Source organism: Rhinolophus ferrumequinum, chromosome 5 (assembly GCF_004115265.2).
Source record: "Rhinolophus ferrumequinum isolate MPI-CBG mRhiFer1 chromosome 5, mRhiFer1_v1.p, whole genome shotgun sequence".
NCBI classification, from domain to species: domain Eukaryota; kingdom Metazoa; phylum Chordata; class Mammalia; order Chiroptera; family Rhinolophidae; genus Rhinolophus; species Rhinolophus ferrumequinum.
The window spans coordinates 25,301,670-25,325,120 of NC_046288.1; the positions used below are offsets into that span (position 1 = coordinate 25,301,670).

At 33.6% G+C, this 23,451-nt stretch overlaps 1 pseudogene; it reads right to left on the reverse strand.

The window, feature by feature from the left end:
- Positions 1-21,789: 21,789 nt before the first annotated feature.
- LOC117022063 (myosin light chain 6B-like) lies at positions 21,790-22,488 on the reverse strand (annotated as a pseudogene).
- Between the last annotated feature and the right edge of the window lie 963 nt (positions 22,489-23,451).

The following is a 23,451-nucleotide window of genomic DNA, read 5'->3' on the forward strand; positions in this document are numbered from 1 at the left end:
CAGAATTAAATTTTCTTCGTATTTTTGGTTCAGACTTCTCTTGCTATCATTCTCTTTTTATTTTTTGAAAAGTAAACTTTCTGAGCAACATTTATATACTCTTTTTAAACAATTTCTTTACACTTCTTTAAGAGAACACCTCTATTCACTTGACATACAACCGTTTTATGCATCCTTTCAAAAATTATAGATATAATACTCGGCAGAGTTGAACATTAAAAGAACACTTATCCTTGCTTTCTAAGACACATTGTACTACTAAACTTCTAAAAGAAATTATAATTTTAAATAACAGTTCTCAGCTTTTCAATTATATTTATGACCTAACTAGACTTTCATATATTATCAGCCATGTTTAATATATTTTCCTCAGCACCTATTTATGTTATTTTATAACATAAAATTTAATTTAACAATTTGATTGTATCTGACACACAATGGATAAGAAAACTGGATGTGTAAGTACTGCCAAAAAAAAATGTTAATATGAATTTGGATGAAATGCTTTAGAAGATATACTTTAGCAATAGACAAATCTACATCATTATGAAAGTCTGAATTTTATGACAAAAATATTTATTTGCTGTAATTTTCTAGGGACAAAACGCAGAAACTGATATTTCCATGGGCCTCTGGTAAATACTTTTCCCTGAAAGTTGGTCTTTGACATTTCTTGTGTGCTTGTGTGTGTGTGTGTGTGTGTGTGTATGCACTGAAAACTTTTTAAACAATCTATTGTAACTTTCCATCAAATTCCAAAGAAACCTGAGTTCAAAATAAAAATTAACTGGAAAACTCAAACCTAGCAAATTGTCTTTAATTTTTAGCATATAAATATAATAGAAATGATATATTAACTCTGTCGTAATGTTGCTTAGAGTTAGTTCAGGTGGAAAAAATTGAAATGATGCATACACAGAAAGATGAAGCATAGTCAAACATTCAGTCTAAATATAGCAAACAGAGTATGTCGATTATGTAGAATATATTAAGAATTTCTGTTATATATGTGATATAATAAATGGAAACCCTAACATCAGTCCATGTGTGTTGACACTGGGACCAACCAGAGGCCTAATACTTTAAGTGAGGAATATTCAACCACTTATTTTTGATGCATGACTGTTTTTTTCACTTATGCTCTATGAGAGCAAAGTCCTTAATGATTTATTCATTGTTGTTTCCTCTGTTGTTTCCATCATTGTATCCACAATAAGTTGGGCCTTGGAAAACAAAATCAATTAGGTAGAATTAAAAACAAAACAAAAACAAAAACAAAAACAAAAAAACCAGGCTGGGGAAATGACCTTATCTTTGCATGAGCCTATAAAATTATGTTAGCATTGTAATTTTTCATTTATGAAAGTTAACAGTACAATGGAGAAGTAAATAAGGAGATTGGATGGTTAGGAAAGCTTAAAGGATCTAGCAAGGACTATGTGTCAATACGTCAAATGTCTGAGATTGGAAGCCTTGATCAAAAATTAAAGTGGGAAGATTGGACAACATGGGTTCAGAAATGCCACCAAGTATTTTCGCCAGCACAACAAGAGGTGTATCTTAGGCCAAGGATCAGCAAAGTATGACCTACAAGCCAAAACTGGACCCACTGCTTGTCTCTGAATGACCTACAAGTTAGAACAATTTTGACCTTTTTAAATAGTTGCAAAAATAAGAATACTTCATAACATGTGAAAATTATTATACAAGATTCAAATTTCAGTGTCCATAAATAATATTGGGAAAAAGCCATGATCATTTATTTATGCCTCATCTATGGCTGTTTTTATACTGTAAGAGTGAACTTGAGTAGTTGCTACAGAGAATATATGGTCTACAAAGCCTAAAGTATTTACTCTCTGGTCCTATAATAAAAATTTGCTGATATCTTTCTTAAGCCAATAAGGCCATAACTAGAGTTTGTATGTTTAGTTCTACTAATAAAAGGTGCTAGAATTAGCAAGGTGGCTGTCAGCTACCATGTGATTTCTAGCTAGAGTGAGAGTAGAGAGCAAGACAATTTGGATACATGATTCTGTTTATAATACATTAAAATTCCACTTCATATTTTTCAAGGAGTTCTTTCCTTGTTAAAAGAGCATCAAATATGAAAAAAATAATATCTATTCTATTATGTAAAATCAGTCATATCAAGTTCATAACTAGGAAAAATAATGTCTTAAAACATTGTAGACTATGAAAATCACATCTTTCTCATTTATTAAGACATGTGCTAACAATAAAAGAACTTTTATATATCTCTAGAATAGTCAAAGAAAACATACCTGAGAAACTCATAACTTTCATAAATGCCATTGACATAAAACTGAATGATGGCTTAAATGTTTCCTTTTCCAAGATGTACAAGACATCCAGGTTCTAAAAGAATGGTTAAATTTCATAGAACAATAAAGAAAAATATGTAATAGAAGTTCTGAAAAGTTTTTTGTTTAACAGGCTTCCATGCTACACAGTTTAGCTTTGCATGATTTCCCCACAGTCTTTGCAGAAATGTTATTAACTTCATAAAATTGTTTCTCCTCCTGCATGTTGAGAGAAAAAGCAATTTAAAATGTTATTTTACGTCTGAAGTTTCTATCTATAAAGAAAAGGCAAAAATGTTATTGTTGACTTCAATTTGTGGCACAAACTATCAAAAATGCATACTCATGCAATGATTACTACAGTTTGGGTCTGATAAATAAAAATAATCTCACATTTTCTTCATTCATTAATAGAAATTTATATAAAAGATACTTTGCATTTCCATAAAGAGAAAGGAAGCCACCTCCATTTTCATTTTTCCTTGGTGGTGGATGAAATATCCTGTTCCTAGGTGGAGGTCAACAGAGCTATTACACCCTAATAAAATGTAGTACAGTTGAGATCTTGCTTATTCACATTAAATGAACTGAAACTCATCACTAATTACTAAATTTTGTGCACTGATACATTTTGTGTACTGATATTAAGAAAAATTGCAATAAAGGAGTGGATACACTATCCTGAAAACATCTTTTGATACACAGCTCAGTGGATGGCAGGCTTGAATGGGCAACTGTATGTGGTAAATGGATTATTATGTACTTTAGTATTGGATTATTGGCTAATCAAGTTATACACAACTTATAAAAGCCATTGGCTATTTACACTTTGGTAAACTGCAAACATGAATACTCTCAGTAAGGTAATAAGTATACATTTCTACATAATATTCTATTGCCTCAGGAACTATATTGCCTGTAAATGGCTTACACTCCACTAACCTGATTAAATTTCTAATTATACTGTATTGAATGTGTCTGTATAATGCTCAACAAAACCAAATCATACCCTCTATAACTGTAGTTATTAGGACTGAATATAAAAGCAAAAAACAAACAAACAAAAAAATCAAACCTGATAACTCACTTCTTTTTTTTTCAGAATTCATTATAATACAATTGGAAGTTCTTCATTATAAAAATAATGAAAAGAGATTATGGTTTACGATGGCAATGTAGAAAGAACCTGAACTCACTTCCTCCCATGGGCACACTAAAAAATCTACAGCTACATATGGAACAAATTTCTCTGAAAAAAAAACTGAAAGCAAGCTGGACTCCTACACATTGAGCAAACTTAAAACAAAACAAAACAAAAATACAGCAAAGCCGGTAAGAGAGACACAATATCACCATAAGTCCTAACCCTGGCATGGTGAGTTACAATCAGGAGGGAATTCAAACTCGGAGCTTCTCCTTGAAGAGTTAAGTGTTTGAACCCCACATGGAGCAACTGAACTTTTAAGACTGCACCGGAGAGATGAATTCACAAAACATCCAGACTTGAGTTTTATTTGCTTATCTTAGAGCATCTGCCTGAAGGGCAGGTTTCTAATATAACACACATTTCGAGGCCCACTGGGCAACTGTTCGGGGATGGAGGGTGACAGGTACCGTGTTTGCACTCCTACTCTGCTGCACTACAGCTTGTTGGTATCTCCTGGAAAAGGAGCTTATACCCTCACAAGGCACCTTGATTTTTGCAGTTGCTGCCCAGTGTACACCATTAGATTACCTGGCTCTGGTGACCAGCAGGGTTTAAGCGTGGGAATCCTACAGGACTGTACCCAATGAAAAAAGAGTTCTTAAAAAGCTATCACCCTCAGGACATAGCAAGAGGCAACATACCCAGGAGTCCATTCTTTCTGTGAAAGAGGCTTATAGTTTATATTCATAGCTGCAATCTGAGGGGCAAGCTTCTAATTAAACATACATCTAAGGGCCAACTATAATACTCTCCATAAACCTCAGAGGGGTGGTACTGTCATTAAGCTCTCTCTCTGCTGCACTCTAGAGTGCAAGTATCTTCCAGAGGGTAACTTTTATACATTTCTAATACCCTAGTTTTTGAAGCTGTTACTCAGGTGACACTGCTTGATCGCCTAGTTTGGTGGCCAGCAAGGTTTGCATTCCTGGGTCATATGGGATGGTAACAGATGGAGTGGCAGTTCTTGTCTGGCTAATATACCCCTGGCACCTTGCAGACTAAAACACACCTCCAGGCTTTTCATGAAAGACCTTTATTTTCTTCTGCTGTACCTTTTGCCTGAGGGGCAGGTTTTCAGATTAGTGTACATCTAGAGGCTTACTGAGGTGTATGCAGGGACAGAGGCTGGTGGATGTCATTTCTGAGCTATGTCTTTGTCTTTCTCCATATCCCAGAAAGGAGCTAGTGCATTCGTCTGGCCCTGGTTTTTCAACTGCCACAAGAAGGCACCTCTACAATGTTTGGCTCTTATAGTTGTGGTCCCATAGGATGGTAAATATTTGCATAGTTTAAAAACTTCTACCTGAAGTTCTGGCTTCTAATCACCCTGATCTAGATGCTGACTGAGATTCTCTTTGAGACACTGACAAGTTTTAGCATACCCTAAGTACTGGGAGCGACTGAAAATAAAATAGTCTACTTGGACAATCACAAATGTTTGAGAGACAACCAAAAACTAGGAAAGTGGAACTATAAAATGCATCATACACGAGTCCACTCCATCAAGATTAGGAGAAGTGACTGTTGTATCTAATGCATAGAAACCAACACAGAGAATCAAAAGAAAGGAAGAAACAAAGGAATATGTTCCAAACAAAACAAGATAAAATCTCAGAAAATGTTCTTAATGAAATAGATAAAAATGATTTCAAAATAATGATCATAAGGTACTCATTGAACTCAGGAAAATAATGGATAAAAACAGTTATAAGTTGAACAAAGAGATAGGAATTATAAGAAAGTGCCAACTAGAAGTCACAGAGTAAAGAATATATCAACTGCACTGAAAAATACATTAGAAGGATTCAACAACAGACTAAATAAAGCAGAAGAAAGGATCAGTGAACTAAAGGCAGGGAATTGAAACTCACTCAAACAGAGCAGCATAAAGAAAAATAATGAAAACAAAAGAAAACAAGATAGCATGAGTGACTTATGGGACAACACCAAGCAGACCAAAATTTACACTATAGAAGTCTCAGAAGGATAAGAGGAAGAGAAAAAGGCAAAAAATTTATTACTTTACACGTGAGTGGATCTAATCAAAAGACATAGAGTGGCTGAATGGACAAAAAAGTAAGAAATAATGGCTGCAAACCTCTCTAGCTTGAGGATGGGAATAGACCTTAAGACCTAGGACCTCCATAGAGTTCTAAATAAGATGAATCCAAAGGATCCAATCTCCAACACATTATAATTAAAATGTCAAAAGTTAAAGACAAGGAGAATCTTAAAAGCAGAAAGAGAAAAACCACTTGTTATGTACAAGAGAAATCCCACAAGAATATCAGCAGATTGTTCAGCAGGTGCTTTGGTGAGCAGAGGAATTGGAATGTTATATTCAAAGTGATGAAAGAAAGGGAAAAAGATAGCCCAAAATACTCTACCTGGCAAAGTTTTCACTCAGAAATGAAGAAGAGAGAGTTTCCCAGACAAACAAAAGCTAAAGGAATTTATCACCACTAAATCAGCCTTACAGGAAATACTAAAGGAACTTCTAAAGACAAAAAGAAAGTGTAATAACTAGTAACAGGAAAACTTATGAAAGTAGGAATATTACTGATAAAGGTAAATATATAGTAAAATTTAGAATAATCTAATGTTGTAAAGTTGGTGGATTAATCACATATAAAGTAATTATGAAGATTAACAACTAGTGAAATTAACTATAATTAAACTAAATTTTAATTAAGTAAAATTAAAGGATACACAAAATAAATAATGAAAAACATGACATTGAAAACATAAAACTTGGGGAGAGAATAAAAACATAGACTTTTAGAATGCATTCAAACTGAAGTTATCAACTTAATAGACTGTTATAAATTTAACCTATTACATGTAAGCCTCATGGTAACCACAAAGCAAAAACCTATACTAGATAACAAAAGATAAAGAGAAACAAATCTAAGCATACCACTGAGGAAAATCAACAAATCACAAAAAACAAAAGAGAACAAAGAAAGAAGAACAGAGGAAGAGAGGAACTGTAGAACAGTCAGGAAAAAATTAATAAAATGGCAATATGTACATATCTATAAATAATTACTCTATATGTGAATCGATTAAATTATCTAATCAAAAGACATAGAGTGGCTGAATGGATTAAAAAGTAAGAATCATCTATACACTGCCTACAAGAGACTCATTTCAGATGTAAGGATACGCAGACCTATGTGAAGGGATGGAAAAAGATATCCCATGCAAATGGAAAGCCGAAAGTTAGCTGGAGTAGCTATAGTTATATCCAACAAGATAGATTTTAAGACAAAATTGTAATAAGAATCAAAGAAGGTGATTACATAATGATAACAGGGGCAATCCAAAGAGGATATAACATTTGTAAGTTTATAAGCATCCAACATAGGAGCATATGCACATATACAGCAAATATTAACAGACATAAATGGAGAAAAAAGACAGCAATATAATGATACCCCACATTCTTCAATGGATAGATTATCCAGACACAAAACTGATAAGGAAACATCAACCTTAAAGGACACATCAGACCAGATGAACTTAGATATATTCAGAACATTTCATTCAAAAGCAACAGAATGCACATATTTCTCAAGTACACATGAAAGACTGTCCAGGATATATCATATGCTAGGCCATAAAACAGTGTTAATAAACTTAACTGAAATCATATCAAACATCTTTACTGACCACAATGATATAAAACAAGATATTATTTATAAGAAGAAAAATTGGAAAATTCACAATATGTGGTGATTAAACAACAGGGTACTGAACAGTCACTGGGTCAAAGAAAATATCAAAAAAGAAATCAAAAATACTTTGAGCCAAGTAAAAATATAACATATCAATATTTATGGATGAAGCCAAAGCAGGTCTAAGGGCATTTTATAGCGATATATGTCTACATCAATACATAAGAAAAATCTCAAATAAACAACCTAAATTTACACCTCAAGGAGATAGAGAAAAATAATAAATGAAGCCCAAAGTTAGTAAAATATGGGAAATAACAAAGATCAGAGCAGAAATAAATAAAATAGAGACTAAAATGTCAACAGAAAACAATCAATGAACTTAAGAGATGGTTCTTTGAATTGACAAAACTTTACTAGACTCAGCAGGACAAAAAGAGAAAGGATCAAATAAATAAAATCAAAAAAAGAAAAAAGGAGACATTGCAACTGATACCACAGAAATACAAAGGATCACAAGAAACTACTCCAAGTAATTACATGACAACAAATTGGATAACCTAGAAGAAAGGGAAAATTTTCTAGAAACATAAAACCTACCAAGACAATCATTAAGAAATAAAAATTCCAAACAGACTGATTACTGGTAAGGAGATTGACACAATAAGCAAAAACATCCCAACAAACAAAAGTCTAGGATAAGAAGGCTTTACTGGTGAATTCTAGCAAACATTCAAAGAAGAATTATACTGATCCTTCTAAAACTCTTGCAAAAAATAAAAGAGAGAACTGTTAGAAATTAAGTTTCAGGCTATAATATCAATGCACAAAAATCTGTTGCATTTCTTTACATTAATATAAAACTATTAGAAAAAAATTAAGAAAATCCCATTTAAAATTTAATGAAAAATAATAAAATACCTAGAAATAAATTTGACCAAGGAGGTGAGATCTAGACACTGAAAATTCTAAGACATTGATAAAATAAATTAAAGATACAAATTAGTGGAAAGATATTTCCAGCTATAGATTAGAAAAATCAATTGTTAAAATGTCCATACTACCTACTGCAACCTACAGATTCAAAGCAATTCCTATCAAAATTCCAAATGGCATTTTCACATAAATAGAACAAACAACACTAACATTTGTATGGATCTACAAAAGACTCCAAAATACCAAAGCAAACTTGAGATGAAAAACAAACCTGGAAGCATCACACTTTCTGATTTCAGGTTATATTACAAAACTACTGTAATCAAAATAGCTTGGTACTGGTATAAAAACAGACACACAGAACAATGGAACAGAATAGAGAGCCCAGATAAAATCCCACATGTATGGTCAGAAAGAGCTGAAATAGTCCTAATGAGTGTGAAGATAAATAGTCTCTTCAATAAATGGTACTGGGATTCCCCCCAACAAATCTAGTACTCACCTGGCACCATGCATAGTAATTACAGTATTACTGTAAAACTTGTAGGCTATACTTTACATCCCTGTGACTTCTAGGGGGATCACTTCGTAAATTACAGAAATGTCTAACCACTATGTTGATTACCTGAAACTAATATAAAATAATATGTATTGTCAACTGTAATTGGAAAAAATAATACAATAAATGGCTTTGGGAAAAACTGGACCTGAAAGTGAAAAAGAATGAAACTGGACCCCTACTTTACAAAACGGATTAAGACTTGAATAAAATATCTGAAACCATAAAACTCCTAGAAGAAAACAAATGTAGTAAATTCCTTGACATAAGTCTTGGCAATGATTCTTTTTCCATCTGAAACCAAAAGCAAGACAAAAAAGTAAAACTAACCAAGTAGGACTACATCAAATTAAAAAAGCTTCTGAAAAGGAGAGGAACCAAAGGGAAAAAAAAAAAAAAGGCAATCTACTAAACAGGAGAAAATTTTTGTAAATTATATATCAGATAAGAGGCTAATATTAGAAATATATAAAGAAATCATACAACACAAGAGCAATAACAACCATAAAACAAATCCATTTAAAATTTGGGCAGAGGATCTGAATAGACATTTTCTCAAAGAAGACATACAGGCCAAGAGGCACATGAAAAACTGGTCAACATTACTAATCCTCAAGGAAATATATTTTACAATACACACAAATATAAAATCATTATATTGTATACCTGATAATAGTATAATATTGTGTCAGTTATATTTCATTTATAAAAACAGACTTCAACTAAAATGTAATTTTACACACACACACACACACACACACACACACACACATACTCATTTTTCCCTTTCTTAAAATGTGTATACATTTTTTGGCTCTCTCTCTCTCTCTCTCTCTCTCTCTCTCACACACATGCATCAGCACGTGTCTAGACCTTATCCACCTGTCTCATCATAACTAGTTAATACACGTTAGAGTCTGTGGCAATTTAGTATTTTACATTGAACATTCCCAGGAAGTAGCCTCAGTTCTTAATTCTCCTAATTTTTTTCTTATTCTGGTTTTGAAGTTACTCATATGACTCCTATCACTCTTAAAGAAGAGTTAATCTGTTCTTTCCATTTTGAAAAAGCACTCCCAAATATTTCATTAACAGGACTATAGAAATGTAAGCCAGATCAGTGCAACTCTGTATTAGAAACAAGTGTCAGTCTTGGGTAAATATGTTATGCGAAAGTAGTGGCCCAATGCAAACCACAATTAATCCAAAGATAAAAAGCAGAGCTACTCTAGTAAGCATAATTTAAACAACCTCTTTTGGGCCACGCCCTTTTTTTTCCTTTGTCCTGACTCTTCTTACATGCCTATAAAACCTTTTTGCTGTGCTGGGAAGGCGGGGGTTAGATTTTGAACAGAAGTCTACCATCCTTACAGAATACTGACATTTTAAATAAACCTGCTTTTCTTACAAAACAAAACAAAACAAAACCTCTTTTGGGATTAGAAGAGTAAATCCAGACACAAAAATCAAATATTTGGATAATCTTATCTTGGTCAGAAGTTTATAAAGCAGTTATCATTATCATTTGTTACTGTTTAGTCCATATCTGGTTGCAATTTATAGGTTATCAATGACTTTTGAATGAATTTTTTCATTTGGTAGATCTCTCCAAATGCTGTAAACTTTGCTCTGTGATGATGTCTAGTTCCACTGAATTATTTCCCCAAAACTCATACAGTGAAATCTTTGGCAAGAAGTGGTAGATAAAATGTTTTTAATGTAACACATGACAAGAGTAGGATGATCAGTAAAATAGTAACATCCCTCTCTATATAGTTCTAAATAGACCATTTTTTGCTACTGAAGAGCACCGTGTCCTACTCAGACCTTCCAAATACTGGGGAATCCCCAGCTTTTTTCAGCATTTCTGTGTGTGTGTGTGTGTGTGTGTGTGTGTGTGTGTGTGTGTGGTCATGTCAGAGAGAGAGAGAGAGAGAGAGAGAGAGAGAGAGAGAGAGAGGTATTTATCTTCGGATTCATTAGGACTTTTTCAGCTCTTTCTAGGAATTAGTTGACAGTAATTGACTATCTTAATAGCATTACTCTCCATATTGTGAAATAAAATTCCAGCTTCCTTTAGACAGTATCCTTTATGCCAATTGTCCTAGTTTTTAATTATTCAAAGGATCTCATTTCACTTTTGAAATTGTCTCTGTATGTAAAATAAATTGCATGGCATGTAGTCTTGGGCAATTCCTGATCGACCAATCTTCTCTGGAAGTCTCTCATTTGTTAAAGATCAAAATAAACTTTCAATTTCGGGGTTACAAGAGAGCCTAAGTTACATCTAATCTAACCACATATCTGATATTGAAATCTCTTCCTCTTGATAATACTTTATTCAGGAAAAAAATTATAATATCAAAAACAAAACTAGTAAAATATAAAAACTAAATAGATGTGTTTGACAACCAGGTCAAACTCTGACCCAAAATCCTTTATTTTTTGTATATTTTCATTATAGCTGGAATGTATAACCAATTTGAAGAATTCCCTTTGTTTTTCCAATATAAGCACCATGTACATTTTGGTTCTGTACCTATACTTGCACAATATGATTGTAAGTAAAGTCATAATAACATACCTACCAAAAATTACTGAGCTCAACATTTGTGTCAGATATTGGTCTGGACATTGGCAATAGAATAGTGAGTAAAACAGACCAGTCTTGGCACTCACGGAGCTTAAGTTCCATGGAAGCAGGGAAAATAAAAGAGTGAATAAATAAACTCAGAGATTACTATTTCTTAAATCCAGAAATAGACTAAAAATATTGTCAAGGCTTTAATTTTGTAGCATATACATTTCTTTTTCTTAAAGAAATAATAAAAAGTCAGAAAATGAATGTTATAGGGAAAAAGAGTGTTAACATTCTATTTATTCTATTTCTTGGTATATCAAAGTAAATCAACAAAAGAAGCTCCCCTCCCCTGTCTTACAAGTTAAGGATCTTTTGAGATGCGTCAATCAGAATGCTTTCAGACTGAGATCCATAGAGTATCATTTGTTATTACTCTCATATTTTCAAAATTAGTTTTTCCTGTGGAAATCTTTAAAAATGAAAACTTGTAGAAAGAAAAAAGTAAATATGAGAATGATAGATATGTTTCTCTCTTTCTTGAAACTTTCCCCCTCTCTTTTCTAATTTATACTGAATTGTTCTTTCTTAGAGAAGTATATTCTAGGCTAGCCGTTACAAGGCCTGAGTATCTTCATCCACAAGGCTGGACTTGTCATAGGGTCTTCACACTCAGCTGCATATTGGGGTCAATTTATTTCAGGTTCTACTGTCATATGTGTTTGAGGGAAAGTGAAAATGTTTATTAAATTGCTTAGTGGCTATGTTTAGCAAATTTGTTTGCCAGCATGCTATGTTATTCCATACCCCAATCTGGAAGCCACTGTACAATATGAGGTGACCTATCTTCATTCTCAAAATACACCTGGGCTAAGGGAATGCTTTCTACTTATAATTATTTCACTGTCCTTCTCAATAAGGAGACCCTTATTGTTTGTGATTAAATGAGAATCTGTAACTAATTCAATGTCCTTTGTGATATATGATAATTTGGATTCAATTGTGCTATTCTTGCAAGCCCCTAGGTAATTAGATAACCAAATATAATAATATTTTAGTAAGTTTGGAGTCCTCCGCTCTGTTAAATGAATAACTATTGGTAGTTCATCAGCAAGATTTTCAAAAGGTGGGGATTTTCTCAGCAATGCAGCATGGCAATTATTTGTTCACCGGTGGGATGAATTTCCAAAAACTTCAAGTAGACATGCTTAAGTCTATTGAAAAAAAATGAAACGGAAAACTAACCAAATGCACCGTAATAGCTTTCTCTGTGTAGTTGGAAACAGGCACTCTACCATGTTCCTACCTTTTTAAGGACAGAAACTGACTTAATTATCTCTGCTATTTTTTCAGGCCTCTTTAGCACATGGCATACTCATCAGAACAATACATGTTTTCTAAAGATAAGATTGGACAGAAGGCATAAGAATGGAGACTTGCAGTGAGGAGGATATATCTTTGGGTAAATATGGAAAGGCAGGTAGTAAGGAGAATCTGAAAGTAATGGCAGAGAGGGCTAAAGATCAAAGAGTGATTGTAGTTCTAAGAGAGAAAGTCATAGCTATAAAGGCCTACCTCAAAAAACAAGAAAAATCCCCACAGAACAGTCTAACTATACAACTAAAGGAAGTAGGGGGGAAAAAGAACAAACAAAACCCAAAGTAAACAGAATACAGAATATAGTTAAGGTCAGAGCAGAAATAAACAAAAGAGAAATTTAAACAACAATAGAAAAGATCAATAAAACTAAGTGCTGATTCTTTGAAAATAAAAACAAAATTGATGAACTTTTAACTAAACTCATCAAGAAAAAAAGTGAGAGAGCCCAATAAATAAAATCATAATTGAAAGAGAATTTGAAACTGACACCACAGAAATAGTCATTAAGGAATATTACGAACAATTATATGCCAAGTTTGATGTTCTAGAAGAGACTCGTAAATTTCTAGAAGTATATAACCTTCCAAAACTGAACCAGGAAGAAATACAAAATCAAACAGACCAATTATTAGCAATGAAATTGAAGTTGTAATAAAAACAACAACAACAAACTTGAAACAAATAAAAGTCCAGGACCAGATGGCTTCACCGGTGAACTCTACCAAATATTCAAAGAAGAATTAAAAACTATCCTTCTAAAATATGTCAAAAATTGAAGAGAAAGAAATGCTTCCAAACCCATTACATTAAGAAAATAAAGGACAAAACTCATAATATCATATCAATGTGTTGAAAAGCATTTGACAAAATTCAACATAATTTTATGATGAAAATGTCTATGAAGGAACATACCTCAACATAAGCAGGTACTTAAATATTTGCCTTCATGATAAAAAAACCTCAAGAACTGCAAAGTGTAACACATTCCTTGTGAGAGCTCTCCTAGAGTGATTGGTTGATGGTGACAAACACTGAAGCAGACACAGTCAAAATAATCCAAACTACCGTATTGAATATAAATAAAGAATTTGTACATGAAAGAAATAAATACGAAACCTCAGAAAAAGATACATAAATTACTTTTGCAATTTCAACAAAAAGATAAAATCCCTAGGAATAAACTTAACCAAGGATGTGAAAGACCTATATGCCGAAAACTATAAGATATTTTTTAAAGAAATTGAAGAAGACTCAAAGAAATGAAAAGACATTCCGTTCTCATGGATTGGAAGAATCAAGATAGTTAAAATGGTCATATTACCCAAAGCAATATACAGATTTAATGCAATCCCCAACAAAATCCCAATGGCATTTTTTAAAGAAATAGAATAAAAAATCATCAGATATGTATGGAACCACAAAAGACCGCGAATAGCCAAAACAATCCTAAGAAAAAAGTACAATGCTGGAGGTATCACATTCCCTGACTTCAGCTTGTACTACAGGGCAACAGTAATCAAAACAGCATGGTATTGGCAGAAAAACAGACACACAGACTAACGGGATAGAATTGAGAACCCAGAAATAAACCCACATAAATATGGACAGATAATTTTTGACAAAGAAGCAAAAAACATAGAATGGAGAAAAGACAGCCTCTTCAATAAATGGTGCTGGGAGAATTGGATAGCCACGTGCAAAAGAATTAAACTGGACTGCTATCTGTCACCATGTACCAAAATTACTTCAAAATGGATCAAAGACTGAAGCATGAGACCTGAAACAATAAACTGCATAGAAGAAAACACAGTTACTAAACTTTTGGACCTTGGGTTCAAAGAACATTTTATGAATTTGACCCTAAAGTCAAGGGAAGTAAAAGCTAAAATAAATGAATGGGACTATATCAAACTCAAAAGCTTCTGCACAGCAAAAGAAACCATTTTCAAAATAAAGAGACAACTAACTGTATGGGAGAAGATTTTTGCAAATAGCGCCTCTGATAAGGGGCTAATATGCAAAATATACTAGGAACTCATATACTCAACAACAAAAACAAACAAACAACCCAACTGAAAAATGGGCAGAGGACCTGAAGAAACATTTTTCCAATGAGCACACACAAATGGCAAATAGACATATGAAAAAATGATCAACCTCACTAATCAGCAGCGAAATGCAAATAAAATCCACAATGAGATATCGCCTCACCCTAGTTAGAATGGCTATCATCAACAAGACAAACAGTAACAAGTGTTGGAGAGGCTGTGGAAAAAAAGGAACCCTCATACATGTTGGTGGGAATGCAGATTGGTGCAGCTGCTATGGAAGGCAGTGTGGAGATTTCTCAAAAAATTAAGAATAGAATTACCATGTGACCCAGAAATCCCTTTTTTGAGTATCTACCCCAAAAATGAAACATTTATCCATAAAGACATGTGTGATTCAATGTTCACTGCAGCTTTATTTACAGTGGACAAGACATGGAAACCAAAATGTCCTTCGATAGATGAATGGATAAAGAAGTTGTGGTATATATACACAATGGAATACTATTCGGTGGTAAGAAAAGATGATACAGTACCATTTGTGACAACATGGATGGATCTTGAGATTACAATGCTAAGCAAAATAAGTCAGGCAGAAAAAGTAGAGAACCATATAATTTCACTAATATGTGGTATATAAAACTGAAAAAAACAAAAGAACAAGACAAACAAGTGAAGGAACAAAACCTCATAGACATAGACAATAGTTTAGGGGGTACCAGACGGTAAGAGGGGAGGGGGGCTCTAGAAGAGGATAAACGGGGTCTAATATATAGTGATGGAAAGAGAACTGACTCTGGGTGGTGAACACACAGTGTGAGATATAGATGATGTAATACCGAATTGTACACACGAAATCTATGTAACTTTACTAAAAATTGTCACCCCAATAAACTTTAATTAAAAAAAAAAACACAAAAGATAGGCAACGACCTGGAGCTAAAAAAATTAAACAAACAAAAATAAACTAATTCCTGTGGAGAAATATACAAAACCACTTTGTCTCCAGAGTAAAGCTTTCCATAGTCAGGATACAGTTGGAAATCCCTGTCTGTCTGGTTTCTATCCAATAATCCTACAGGACAGCTGGTTAGTTGGCATTCTATGCTTAAGAAATAGACCAAAATAATTACTGAGGAAATTAGTGTAATGGTTAAGATCAATTCTTAAATTAGGAGCATTGATTTAAATCTGTGGTCTGCTGCTTAATAGTCATGTAGCCTTAGGCAGGTTTGTTAATTTCTCAATGTAAAAAATGGTGATGATAATATAACAGACTGCTAGTGTTGGTGATATAATTGAATGCGTTAACATTTATGAAAGCCTTATATGTAGTGAGAGCAATATAAGTATTAGCTATTATCATTAACAATAATAACTACCTTTGAAAAATTCCCATTTCATGATTAATAATTATGAGTTACCAATACAGTAATAGCAGGCAGTCAGGTAAACAAAGAACATGAAGGAAAAAGACCAAGATAGAAAAACAAAAGCACTAATCCAAATATAATGCATATAAAATAAGAAACAGAAAAAAACTTAAAAAAAATTTATTTAGTGTCCTCAGAAATATTTAGAAAAAAACAAAAAGAAAAAAAAGGCAGCTATGCATAGAGAAAATCAGGGAATAATTCAGATTATATAATTTGATTATACATTGATAAATATGAATTCTAATATTTTTCAATAAAATAAAAATATTTTTATGTAATAAAATAAAAACACATGAAAAGTTGAATATATACTATAAAAGATATAACTAAGGAAATAACCCAAAATATAATTCACAAAGTATAAAGAAAAGAAAAACATAACAAAAGGTTACATAAAATTGTGGAATCGGAAAATCCAACATTTGCCTAATTGGAATTCCAGAAGGTGAGAATAATTCCAGAAATTAAGAAATTAACAGAAAAAAGGTAAAGGATTTTAAATTTAATATGTAAAACAAAATGCACAAGAATATCCAAGAACATTTTGAAAAATCAGTACTTTGAATTATAGAAGGTAAACATGCCCTACCAAATGTCATAACATGGTAAAGTTACAGTAATTAAAAATGTATGCTCTTGGTGTAAGGACAGTAAAATGCCTTAATGGAACACGTTAGGTCTAGACAGAAAAGCATGTATAAAAAGTAAAGCAATACATGGTCAAGATCATATTAAATTTGTGATCAAAAGTGTAGATAGAGTTGACTTTAAAACAAACATATGCCCACCTATACGCATAAAAATTCTTGGTAGGTTTACAACATACACAGTGAGAAGAAAATATGGAAAACTTAAAAAATAATAATTTATTGCTGCGAACTTACCAAGCATATTGTAACCTAGAAGTCATAAAGGCACTATCACTATACTTTACTGAATAAATATTTAAATAGCGCATTAGCAAAAGAAACCAGAAATATAATTTAAGGAGGAAGGAAGGGAAGAAGGGAGGGTGGAAAGGAAGACAAGAAGAAGATAATTATTCATGCATTCATATGTACACACACACACACACACACACACACCACCACCACCACCACCACCACCACCACCACCAACTTTGATTTAAATATCCAGCTTTTATTGTCATACCAGCTGGCTCTTAAGTTATGTGGAAATTGATGATCTGATAGGGATTCATTAAATTCAAGAGTGAGTTTCCTCATTATCAGGTACAGTAAATACTCACTTATAAAGTGTAATTTAATGAGATGGCAGACAGAAAAATTTATGTACAAAATATTAATTCTACTGCCTAATATTTTATTATTTGGAATTGTAAAGGCCAAAAATCTTAATATCACTGGGTATACTCATGAATAAAGATTTCATCAATGACACAATATACATTTGGAAACATTATCTGGTGTGAGATGTAAAATAAGCACCTAACCTGAGAGAGAAGATGCTTATCCTTGTCATTAAAAAGGAAAAATACAAGGACACTATATAAAATCTCTTCACTTCAAATTTATGTGTAGTGGCAATATGGTGTGTATATGCCACTTGTATGAGTATCACTTTTGAGGTTATTTGAATAAGGCATTTGATTAATGCAAACACCACAAATGCTATAAAGTCATCCATTCAATGAACAAATATTTATTGAACACCTACTGGGACTGCACTCTGTTAGGCACTAGAAATTTACAAGGAGGAGGAGGAGAAGCAGCAGAAAAAAGCATAAGCAGAAGAGGAAGGGGAGCTGTAGGGAGTAGAAAAGAGGGAAGAGAAAGGGGGAGGAGAAGAAGGTGAAAAAGAAGGAGCACCGGAAGACGAGGCGGCAGCACATCAGCAGCAGCAAGACAAAGGAGAAGTAATTGCTAGAGTTCGTTTTGTGCTTAGTGAGTGCCAAACGCTATGCCAGATTCTCGATGTACATCATCTCTAATTCTACAAATAGGAAAAAAAATAGTATTACAGGTATCGTTATCTGCCTTTTGTTGATGAGGGAATTAAAACATTAAGGAAGCAACAATGTGTAAATGAAGGAGTATTGTACAAAAGTGAGTCCACTCGAGAAAGATGTACATGACTTATTCCAGGCACGTTTTACTGAATATATACACATTATTTCATAACTATATGTCCAGATGCATGAAGCATTCACTATAATAGCTAACACCCATTGCCTTACATGTTCATGTCAGCAAATACCTATCAGTAGGTAATGAATTACCAGGTTGGTGGCACAGGCAAGATTTAATATCAATGTACTTGTTTTCTGATTAGATTCATACTTTTACAGTTTTATTATTTTTATTATGTGTTTTGTACAAACTTTTAGAACATATTTATTCATATTTTTAACTACATTGTAGATCATTGTGTCAGTAAATGTGAAGAATTTTTAGCAATATACGCCACACACACACACACACACACACAAATATACAGAGGTTTAACTCTACCCATATATATAAATAATTATTCTATATTTTGTAAATTTCCTTATCTGAAGTTAATAAATAAGAGCACAAAAATCAAAGGGTTTTCAGATCCATGGATGTGAATTGTTTCTCATACGACCTTGAATAAATCATACCTTTTGGTGTCTACACCCTGGGGTAGTTGTCTCCCGTATTGACTGTAGACTTACCTATGTGACTTGATGTAGTCAATGTGGTATCTATAACCCTGAGGCGAGCAGAAGTGTTTGTGGACTGGTGGCTTGCAGTCTTGAAAACCTGAGAATAATATGGACAAAAATATTAAGAAGAAAGTCCCTTCCATGTCAGCTGTTCTAGCTGAGCCTAGCACTCAGCTGACCCAGGAAAATGCAATTGCAAACTGAGCCCAGAAGAAGAAACACCTGGTCAACCAATAGAATCATGAGAAATAATACATTGTTCTCATTTTAAGTCACTAAATGTTGGGTTGATTTGTTATGCAGCAATAGATAGCTGGCACTCATTGGCTTTTTATTCTGTTACTCACAGTTTAGTAATGTTGGGAAAGTATCAAATTTTCTGAGAATTTTTCTCATTGTTACTATCAGGATAATAATTACAGCCAAAATTGCATAGAGTTTACTATGTAATCCTCATCACATTTAATCTTGTGGTACCCCTATGGGCAGTGCAGTTATTGTCTCCATTTCTTGGAAGAGAAAATAGAAAAGTGGTAAACAAATGTGTCAAAGTTACACATCAACTAAAAAGTGGCGTTAGTCTCTGCTTTGAATTTTTATTTGATACAGACAGGTTTGTGCCAGTCTTTAAACAAGAACACCTCTGTCCTCTCCTCCCCTCCCCTCGCATCCTTTCTCTCTTCTAGACCTAATTTTTTTTTCCTCCTTCTCCTTCTTCTTCCCTCCCTCCATAAGTGTCCTGCTTGTTGTCAGCTTTGATATACTCATATCAATTCAATTTTAATGGCCAGTAATTCTTTCTGGTCAGTTGTGGAATTTGTCTCTCTAGCCACCTGTATTCCACTAGTAAAACCAGCCACCTGGTTTTACTAGAGAAATCTTTCTCTCCTGTAAAATCCTACATTGTTCTATTGTACTCTGGAGAGTAGTCCATCTGCTTCTGCTGGTTTATACATAACAAGCTCTGCTTAGGAACCTAAAAGGACATAAATCTAGAACTACAGATCCATGCTTGTCAGTGCCATATAACACAACTCTTGTTTAGTAATTATGTATGATAAACATCCTCATTATAATACATCTCATCCACTAAGGTGGTCTGCTAACACACACATAACACTGGTTTACAGACATAACTAGACTATGCATAGCTTTTTAATGTGCTATTTCCTGAACAGAGAGACTTCTTTTTATCTTTTTCAAGATTATTCAAATGATGATGCCTTGCATACTGAATGCACCATTTACATTCTATTAAAATTTGAGGCCTCAACCTCTCCAAATTAATTTGCTCCAAATAGGTTTGCTTTTCTTTCAGTGGTTCATTAAGAGCAATATATTTTAGGCTTTAGAGATTTATTATTGACAAATTGTGAAAATTATGCTTCTAAATAATTTTATTTTTAGATTCTCTCTAAGCAGTCTTTTCCTCCATGTTCTAGTAAGCAATATTTATTCATTAGGGTTTGATAAATCAAATTTCATAAAAGTGAACAAAATGAATTCACATCCAATGCAACTGAATATAATGTTGGTTATTTGTTCCACAGGAACAAGACGGGCTAGTCAAGAACCCTTCCACTCTACATATTTGACAAATTCAAAAATATTTTTATAAAATGTCAAAGAAAATTGATGAGATACTGTATGATTGTACAAAGTTTACGGAACAGGAATAAAGCCCCTTTTCCTTGTAGTGATGTTTAAAAATATTTTAAATCCAAGAAAGTGAGCAGCATGTATACTTTTTAGTGTATTTGAAATCCCAGAAATATACAGCTTTTAAAATGCTGCATTGTCTGGTTATGACAGCCAGCACACCTGGATTATGAAGAAAAAGTGCCAGAAATCTTATAATTTTGAGCAATATATATGAACTTGAAATGAATTATAGCTTCTTCTGGGAAAACCAAAAACTCAAAGTCTATGTAATGAGATTTTAGAAAGATTACATGCAAGATTTTGTTCTTCTTCTTCCTGTTCTCTTTCAGTCTTTAGGAGGTAATTTCATATGCATGCAAAAGAAACCTGACTTATTCCCTAAGAGGATTTCTGGAGAATTTACATTCTGATTTGCTCTTCTTTTGCCAAGAAAGACTCAGCACATCCACTTGTGGTCTATATAAGGTTCTTAACACAGGAGGAAGAGAAGAAAGATAAACATTAGAAAAATAACTGTGGATACTTGAAATAATATTTACATGAACCTATTTCCCTCTTTCTGTTAAAAATATTTCCTTACAAATATGTCTTATTTAAGATATTTTTATGCCTACTTATTTTAAGACATGCCTATTTATTAGGCTGGTGCAAAGGTAATTGTGGTTTAAAAGGTTAAAAATAATTCCAAAAATTGCAATTACTTTTGCACCAACCTAATATCTACCTATCTACCTTTCAGTATCTGCAAATTAATATTGCTCAAATAACTTTACATTTTTTTCAGTTTTCCATATTTTTGAAGAACATCTAAGAGTCATTCTATAGGCTGTATACATTAATTATCAGCACATTATAAAAATACACTTTTAACTATAGTTTTAATTTTTTTTCAGAACTTGTTTTCCAATAAATGATCTTACCTACATGTTTTGTTAAGCAGTATTTGTCCATCAGTGTACACTAAGATCAACTTAAATGTAAAAATATACGAATAATGAACCTATATGTATATTCATATGAATGTGGTTATACCCTATAATGTGCTTTTGTTTCAGAGTCTTTTATAAAATTCGTGGAGAAAAAAAAATCTGTTTCTGGCTAATGTTTCAATGAAGGAGAAAAAATAATAATCTCCAGATATATTTTATAATTATTAAATTATTTTACATTTTCCATGGAGAATTGATAATCAAACAGGACACATTCTCATATGTGCCTTTTCCATTGATCATTTTTCATGTTTCCCCCCAAGGGAGGAATCGTCTCTTCAGTGTGAAACAATAGGTGGCCTCCTAGTGGTAGGAACATGCTTCCGCCTGCAGGTGGCCCCATCTATAGGATGTGCTTCAGGAAGGCTTCATCGTGGATACAGCCACTGCTGTCCGCATGTCCTGCCAGAACTGTCTCCACCTCCTCTTCGGTCATCTTCTCAATCCCAGGGCGGTGAGGATATGTCTGAGCTCTACTCCCATGGCTTTACTGTTCCCTTCTTTGTCAAACACCCGAAGCCGCTCCAGGTAGTCCTCACATTTGCCTCAGTCCCGATTCTTGGCCACCGCCTGGAGCATGGGCAGGAAAATCTCGAAGTCCACACACCGGGACTTCAATTCATCACCCTTAGGGTTCCCCAGAACCTTGAGCCCCTCGCGTTGATGAGGTTCTGGCCCCCGCTCTCATCACATCCCCGCAATGGTTGTATAGGATCTTGCCATCCCCTACTTGGTCAAACAGCTCCAAGACCTCCTTGAACTCCTCCAGCTGGTCCTTATTAAACTCAACCACCACTTTGGAGAGAATGATCGGGGGATTCCGGGTTTTCTCAGAGGCTGGAGGGACAACTACTACTGGCTCAGCCTTGGTCTTGGCTGGAGCGACCAATGCTGCTGCTGGCTTGGCAGCAGGCTTGTACACAGAGGGCCCCGCTGGTTTCTTCACAGGAACATCCTTCTTGGGAGGCCTGATGTCCGGTAGCCAAAGGACAGTGTGCGGATGGGGGCACGCATCTCCTGCGGGATCCAGGTAAGGCTTCATTTTTTATTTTTTTTTTAACCAATCTTCAGTGGATTTAACTCTCTTATGCTTGTTTATTCTCTGTAGTCCCTGCTGTAAGACAATCCTTAGCATGCATTGCTTCTTATCCATTTTTATTCACTCATATTTTAAATAGACGATGAATATAGATCAGATATATAATTGCTCCATATAATATTTCTATATAGTTAATTATTGTCAAACCCTGCTTACTTCTCCTCCCAGGAAATTGGAGGTTGAGTAAAATTTATTGTTTGTCCAAGATGAAGAGATGGAGAAGGAGGTTATAATAGGAAATCTCCAGGTATCTTTACGTGAAGAATGGAAGTTAAACAACTGAATCTCTGTCATCTTATAGCTGGCTTCTTGCCACAAATCTATAAATATGCTCTTCCCATATGCATAAAACTTTTATATCTATCAAACAACCAGAGGAAAACAATATTGGGGTATCTTATTTGACTAAAATATTAATTTGTCACAAATTATGTTTTAAGTATGCTGCTACTTTATGTGTAATATTAAGACATTACTGATATATGCATGATTTAAAACAATGATTGCTAAATGTATGTTTTTCAAAAATTTCACATTTGATCACCCAAAACATTCAACCACCTTTTAATTTTAAAGGAATATATTGTAGGATATTGCAACATATATTAGCTTGGCCTTAGAGACTCTGGGTTTTATTCTGTGTTCATCGTGTAACAAGTAGAATATAATCTCCTTTTCATTAGAAGTGAGATAGTTAAAAGAAAAGAGTGCTAACATACAATCTTTCTAATTAAAATTTTTATCATGATAGTTGACATCACTCATATATAATGGGACCCAAAAATTTATCACCTATTCTAAGACAGGCCATTGACTTCTCCTCTTCTTCTGACCCAACACACATCCCCCATAACATCATACTTATCAGCATCTGAATTCACTTTATTTTTTTATACACAGAAATCT